Raw genomic sequence first — 8,441 nt, 5'->3', positions numbered from 1 at the left:
ACAAGGTAACTCCCGTAAGGTTATCAGCTGATTTCTCAGCAGAAACTCTGCAGGCCAGAGGGAGTGGCACAAAATATTTAAAGTGATAAAAGGGAAGTACCTAAAAGAAAAAATACTCTACCCAGCAAGGCTCTTGTTCAGATTCAATGGAGAAATCAAAAGCTTTACAGACAAACAAAACACAAAAGAATTCAGTACCATCAGACCAGCTTGCAATAAATGCTAAAGGAACTTCTCTAGGTGGAGAAGAAAAGGCCACAACTAGAAACAAGAAAATTACAAATGAAAAAGCTCACCATTGAAGGCAAACATACAGTAAGGATAGGAAATCATCGGCACACAAATATGATATCAAAACCAGCAAGTGTGAGAAGAGGAGAGCACAAATGCAGGATACTGGAAATGCATTTGAAATTAAAAGCCCAACAACTAAAACATCCTTGTTTATATGTAGACTGCTATGTTAAAACCTCATGGTAACAACAAACTGAAAGTCTACAATAGATACACACACACACACACACACACACAAAAAGGAATCCAAACACAAAACTAAAGTTTGTCATCAAATCACAAGAGAAGAGAACAAAAGAGGAAGGGAAGAAAAAGGACCTACAAAAACAAATCCAAAACAAGTAACACAATCCAATAAGAACACACATATTAATAATCATCTTAAATGTAAATGGTTTACATGCTCCAACCAAAAGACATAGACTGGCTGAATGGATACAAAAACAATACCCATATATATCCTGTTTACAAGAAACTCACTTCAGATCTAGGAACACATACAGACTGAAAGTGAGGGTATGAAAAAATGTATTCCATGCAAACGGAAACCAAAAGAAAGCTGGAGCTGCAATACTCCTATAAGATAAGAAAAAATATACTTTAAAATAAAGACTGTTACGAGAGACAAAGAAGGACACTACATAATGATCAAGGCATCAGTCCAAGAAAAAGATATAACAGTTGTAAATATATATGCGCCCAACATAGGAGCACCTTATTATATAAGATAAATGCTAACAACCATAAAAGGAGAAATTGACAGTAACACAATTTAGTGAAGGACTTTAACACCCACTTTCATTAATGGAAAGATCATCCAGACAGAAAATTAACAAGGAAACATAGACCTTAAATGACACATTACATCAGATGGGCTTTATTCATATTTATAGAGCATTCTATTCAAAAGCAACAGAATACACATTCTTCTCAAGTGCACATGAAATATACTCCAGGATTTATCACATGCTGGGAGACCAAGTGAGCCTCAGTAAATTTAAGAAAATTGAAATCATATCAAGCATATTTTCTGACCAAAACACTATGAGATTAGAAATCAACTACAAGAAAAAAAACTGTAAAAAAAACAAACACATGGAGGCTAAACAGTATGCTACTAAACAACCAATGGATCACTGAAAAATCAAAGAGGAAATCAAAAAATATCTAGAGACAAATGAAAATGAAAACATGATGATCCAAAACCTATAGGATGCAGCAAAACAGCTCTAAGAGGGAAGTTTAAAGCAATACAATCTTACCTCAGAAAACAAGAAAGATCATAAATAAAATAAACAACCTAAACTTACACCTAAAGCAACTAGAGAAAGAAGAACAAACAAAACCCAAAGTTCGTAGAAGAAAAGAAATCATAAAGATCAGAGCAGAAATAAATGGAATGGAGACAAAGAAAACAATAGAAAAGAACAATGAAATTAACAGCTGATTCTTTGAAAAGATAAACAAAACTAATAAACTTTAAGCCAGACTCATCAAGAAAAAGAGGGAGAGTGCTCAAAGCAATAAAATTAGAAATGAAGAAGGAGAAGTTCAATGGACACCACAGAAATATAAAGGATCATAAGAGACTACTACAGGCAACTATATGCCAGGAAAATGGACAACTTAGAAGAAATGAACAAATTCTTAGAAAGGTACAATCTCCTAAGACTGAACCAAGAAGAAATAGAAAATATGAACAGACCAATCACAAGTACTGAAATTGAAAGTGTGGTTATAAAATTCCCAAAAAACAAAAGCCCAGGAACAGATGGCTTCACAGGTGAATTCTATTGATATCAAACCTTAGAGAAGAGTTAACACCTATCCTTCTGAAAATATTCCAAAAAATCTCAGAGGAAGGAATACTCCCAAACTCATTCCATGAGGCCACCATCATCCTGATACCAAAACAAGACAAAGATACCACACACAAAAAAGAATATTCCAGGCAAATATCACTGATGAACATAGAGGCAAAAATTCTCAACAAAATACTAGGAAACTGAATCCAACAATACATTGAAAGGATTATACACCATGATCCAGTGGGATTTATCCCAGGGATGCAAGGATTTTTCAGTATACACCAATCAATCAGTGTGTTACACCATATTAACAAATTGAATAATAAACATATGATCATCTCAATAGATGTAGAAAAAGCTTTTGACAAAATTCAATGCCCATTTATGATAAAAACTCTTCAGAAAATGGGCATAGAAGGAATATACCTCAACATAATAAAGGCCATGTATGACAAACTTATAGCTAACATCATAGTCATTGGTGAAAAGCTGAAAGCATTACCTCTAAGATCAGGAATAAGACAATGATGTCCACTCTCGCCTCTTTTATTCAACTTAGTTTTGGAAATCTTAGCCACAGCAGTCAGAGAAGAAAAAGAAATGTAAAGAATCCAAATTGGAAAAGAAGAAGTAAAACTGTCACTGTTTGCAGATGGCATGATACTATACATAGAAAATCCTAAAAATGCTACAGAAAACTACTTGAGCTTATCAATGAGTTTGGTAAAGTTGCAGGATACAAATTAAATACACCGTAATCTTTTGCATTTCTATATACTAACAACTAAAGATCAGAAAGATAAATTAAAGAGACAATCCCACTTACCATCACATCAAAAAGAATAAAATACCTAGGAATAAACCTACCTAAGGAAATAAAAACCTGTACTCCAAAAATGATAAGATGCTGATGAAAGAAATCAAAGATGACATAAACTGATGGAAAGATATACCATGTTCTTGGATTGGAAGAACAATATTGCCAAAATGACTATACTACCCAAGGCAATCTACAGATTCAATGCAATCTCTATCAAATTACCAATGGCATTTTTCACAGAGCTAGGACAAATTTTAAAATTTGTGTGGATACACAAAAGACCATGAAAAGCTAAAGCAATCTTCAGAAAGAAGGGCAGAGCTAGAGGAATTAGGGTCCCTGACTTCAGACTATATTACAAAGTTACAATCATCAAAACAGTATGGTACTGGCACAAAAACAGACATATAGATCAATGGAAGAGGATAGAAATCCCAGAAAAAAACTCATGCACCTATGGACAATTAATCTACACCAAAGGAGGCAAGATTATACAATTGAGGAAATACAGTCTCTTCAATAAATGGTGCTGAGAAAACTGGACAGCTACATGTAAAAATATGAAATGAGAACAGTCTTTAACACCATACACAAAAGTAAACTCAAAATCGATTAAATCCTAAATGTAACACTGGATACTATAGATCTCTTAGAGGAAAATATAGTCAGAACACTCTTTGACATAAATCTCAGCAATATATTTTTCAATACATCTCCTATAGTAATGGAAATAAAAACAAAAATAAACAAATGAGACCTAATTAAAAATGGGGGAGGGATAAATTGGGAGATTGGTATTGACATAAACATACTACTATATATAAAATAGGTAACTAATAAGGAGCTACTGTATAGCACAGGAAACTCTACTCAGTACTCTGTAATGACCTATATGGGAAAATAATCTAAAAAAGAGTGGATATATGTATATGTATAACTGATTTACTTTGCTGTACATCAGAAACTAACACAACATTGTAAATCAACTATACTCCAATAAAAATTTTTTTAAAAGAAAGGATACATGCACCTCAATGTTCGTTGCAGTGCTGTTTACAATAGCCAAGACATGGAAGCAACCTAAATGTCTGTCGACACATGAATGGATAAAGATGTGGTGCATATATACATTGGAATATTACTCAGCCATTAAAATGAATGAAACTGTGCCATTTGCAGCAAATGGATGGACATGGAGATTATCATACTAAGTAAAGTAAGTCAGACAAAGACAAATAACATATGCTATCTCTCATATGTGGAAGTTTTTTAAAAATGATACAAATGAAATTATTTACAAAACAGAAACAGACTCACAGACTTAGAAAATGAACTTATGGCTACCAGGGGGAAGGGTGGGAGGGAGGGATAGATTGGGACCTTGGGATTGATATGTACACACTTCTGTATTGAAAATAGATAACCAACAAGGACATACTGTACAGCACAGGGAACTCTGCTCAGTACTCTGTAATAACCTAAATGGGAAAAGAATTTGAAAAAGAATAGTTACATGTATATGTGTAACTGAATCACTGTGCTGTACACCTAAAACTAACACAACATTGTTAACCAACTATACTCCAATATAAAATAAAATAAATAATTTTTTTAAAAAGAACCAAACATAATTAAAGGAGTATGTACTCACTGTCATCAGCTGGATACACTTCAGCCTGGTAGGGTAGCTTTTTATAAGTGTTTCCATATGTCTTAACTTCTACTGCTTTTCTTCTATTACCAAGCTTTATTAAAGTGTGAAAACTAGTTAAGGAAGAATAGGTGCTGGACTTTCCATAGATTCAACCACCTTCCTTTATTTTTTTTTAACATCTTTATTGGGGTATAATTGCTTTACAATAGTGTGTTAGTTTCTGCTTTATAACACAGTGAATCAGCTATACATATACATGTATCCACATATCTCCTCCCTCTTGCATCTCTCTCTCACCCTCCTTATCCCACCCCTCTAAGTTTTTTTTTTTTTTTTTAGATTCCATATATATGTGTTAGCATACAGTATTTCTTTTTCTCTTTCTGACTTACTTCACTCTGTATGATAGACTCTAGAACTAGAACAAAAAAATTCACAATTTGTATGGAAACACAAAAGACCCTGAATAGCCACAGCTATCTTTAGAAAGAAAAACGGAGCTGGAGGAATTGTGCCTTCCCTTTGAAATTTTCCGTATGCCAGATATAAATTCAGCTTAGAACCTCACCTTTCTTCTCTGGTTAGTAGTCCCTAGATTATCAAATAATAAATATTTAATAAACATACTATGGGTATGACTGAATAATGCAGGTTTTGTGGAAATGCACTGAAACTGAACTGTCATGTGAAGTTCAAACTAGAGGGTACATCTATGGAAGGGGGTCAAGAGATCCCTGAGTAGAAAAAACTTTGTCATTAGTTATCTTGGGAATACTTTGATTTAGTATTGGGTGGTGAAACTTGGATGATTTCCTCAGACAATATGAGGTTAATAACTGTTGTTTCTACAGCATTCAATCAGCCTTAAAGCTGCCTCTTTTCTGCTTCTGTAATGAGCTAAAACAATGAGAAGAGTGAGGAAGTGAGGGAGCATATAGATACCCACACCCTCTGCATCTCTGCAGTAGGCAAACTAAAACAGAAAAAAGAAAGCCAACAGGAAAATGCTCAAAATGCCAAAAAAATGTAATGCCAGAAATAATTAGTAGTTACCTGAGCTAAGCTTGTGTATAAAATTAAGTACAGGGGTAGTGGGTCCTTTACCTGCAAAAAGAGGCTTCCACTGACCTATACCTGGGGCTATTGAAGGTAGAATTTACAGGCAGAACTTGAGCTTAGCTGTCTCATGATAAGGTGATTGGATCTGTAATGTTTATATGTTCAATATCACTAGGGGCGAGAAGTAACAAGCCTTTGTTTAAAAAAATGAAAAAATCTGCGCAATTACAATGTGGTAATAGATAAAAATGAGCAGCAAAGAAAAGTTAAAAAGTGCATTAAATGAGCCTGTAAACTAAAATTCTACTACATGTAAAGAAAGACAGTAAACAAAATCAATAAGCATTCTTAGACAAAATGAAAACAATGAAACAATCTGAAAAATGAATAACTCAGAATCAATATACAATTAGTTTCTAGTCACCATAACTATTTTTATTCCTGTATTCTATAATACACTTTTGTGTACTAGATGAGTTTTGAAAACTTTTTGATGCATGGTATATGTTCATATGGGGGTATTATTTGTTTTTGTCACATTGTGTATTCTTTTCATTATACTGTGGAATAAGACTTACTCTTTTTTTCTCAATTAAAACTGGTAACTTTCCTTGATATCAACTAAAGGACTAACTATCATATACAATGTTAGAAAATGTATTATTATATATGCAATTCATCTTCCTTGGATAGATTATCATAGTTGCTGCTGAATTTACTCAAGGAAAATTACTTTTTAGCCATATTACATGAAAATTGAAATCAGAGGAACAAACATGTTGAATGCCAATTGCAGCTTGGATTTACCATGTTAATCTACATGTTGTTTACATAACTAAAGAGATATTGAATAGAGAAAAAAATCATGTGTTTGGCAGTCAGTAAACCTGATGTCAAATATTAGTTCACGTGACTTTGAATAAGTTGTTAAAGCTTCCTGCATGTCACTTGGAAACGAATTTCCTCATGTCTAAAGTAGTTGTGATATTGCATGAGATAATAAGTGTAAGGTAGTTTTTACATTGCCTGACACTTCCTGGCTGCTTGATAAATAGTAGTACTTATTGTGGATATTTTATTATCTTTGTGATTATTATCTTATCTTACCACCTCTTGAAATATGCATATAATTTCATCTTTGGTTTGTTTTCAATATTAAATTTAAAAATTACCTTTAAAAAATACATTTAGTAACCTATATTCTTCTGAGCATTGACACAGCATTAAGAGGTACTGGAGTAAAGAGACTTGACTTCCCTGCAATTCAGTCCAGCACTATTGTTTGAGCAAAAAAGTGTATGTGTTGGTTTTCTACATGGTATCAGGCATTGGCCTTAAAGCACAGGGCTGACAGTGCTTTGTCCACATGGTAGTTTTGTAAGTGCCAGATTTAACAATAATGAACCAGTTTGATCTAATGCTTTAGATCCATGTAAAGAGGATATAAATCCATATCACATTCAATAATGTTATGTAATAAGAAATTGATTCATTATTAAGAAACTTGTATAATTTACAACCACTTCTAAAAATTGGTTACTTATTACTTATTCTGCAATTTTTTTTGTTTTAAAATAGTACTGTTATTTTCATATTGTATTATTCTTCCATTGATATTACATTTCAAATTTTCCTTTATTATGGTAGCAAATGGGAAAAACAATTTTGCCCTAGAAGTTACTACTAGTGAAAATTATTGAATAAGTTTAGGATACATTAATGGATAATGCACCATCAGTTGTACAATTTGTTTGGTGCATATCCCTTATCGTTTCAGGCTGGCATAATTGGGCTAGTAGGCACGCCTCTGACAAAAATCTGTAAATGGTAATTTCACAGACAAATTTGTAATTTGCATAAACATGATGTTTCAACTTAAACAGCATTACTTATGTTCTTGATGATGTCATGACTTTCTTTTCCACATTAGAATACCGAAAGACAGATCTTTATTTATTTACTTATTTATTTATTTTTTCATCTATCTATTTATTTATTTATTTTGGAGGAGGAGCCAATGTAATGGCTAGTCTTTATTGGAAAGAAGAAACTGTACCCCACATTTTGAGTGAGTTAGTGCAGGGGGTCAGTAGGCCAGCTGTTGGGGCACCAGATTGTAATGGGTTTCACAGCTAGGGCATTGCTGGGCCTGGCCTTTGTGTGGTCAGAAACAGATAACAGCACAGTTGTCCTCTTCAAGGTTGTGGACGACTATCCGCTTGTTGGTGATGGAGGGGACTAAATTAGGGTCTTCCTTGGTACCTGAGGCTGCCTTTGAGGCAAACATTTTATGGGCCCGGTCCCTTGCATGCGGCCAGCATGACCTCCCTCTCCTTCCCAGTCGCCTGCTCATCACCAGTAGGAACACCACCTCCAGATGCCATAGACCGCGCTGCGGCGACTCCATTGGGAACGCAGGCCCCTAGGGCCTGTGCGCCCAGCACTCCAGCTCTGCAGAATAACCTTGAAGCCATCGTACCTAAAACAGATCTTGAATTGTCTGATATCACAGAAGAAGGGTAGCTGATTCTATGTCATTGAGGTTAGGTCATTCAGCTCATCTGGAAATTCTAAAAAGCTTTCCTAGGTTAGTATGAAGTTTGGAAAACCTACTGAGAATATATAATAGTTCTAGGAAATGAGAATAGAGAACTTTTAAAAGATTATTCTAGGACTGCTCCTACAACACAGTTTTCCTTGAATGGATCTTATGAGCTATCCAGGTAAATCAAGCCAAAGCTTTGGGTAATAGCTAGAGTGTCTGAAATGCTGCTTTCATTTAGTACTCAAGTGGCAACTTTTTTTA

At 34.2% G+C, this 8,441-nt stretch overlaps 1 pseudogene; it reads right to left on the bottom strand.

Annotated features, from left to right (window-relative positions):
- Positions 1-7,721: 7,721 nt before the first annotated feature.
- LOC102980586 (cytochrome c oxidase subunit 5B, mitochondrial-like) lies at positions 7,722-8,109 on the bottom strand (annotated as a pseudogene).
- Positions 8,110-8,441: the final 332 nt, after the last annotated feature.

Source organism: Physeter macrocephalus, chromosome 7 (genome assembly GCF_002837175.3).
Source record: "Physeter macrocephalus isolate SW-GA chromosome 7, ASM283717v5, whole genome shotgun sequence".
In the NCBI taxonomy this organism is placed as follows: domain Eukaryota; kingdom Metazoa; phylum Chordata; class Mammalia; order Artiodactyla; family Physeteridae; genus Physeter; species Physeter macrocephalus.
Note: the sequence above shows the minus strand (reverse complement) of the source record. Positions and strands in the feature narration are given on the sequence as shown.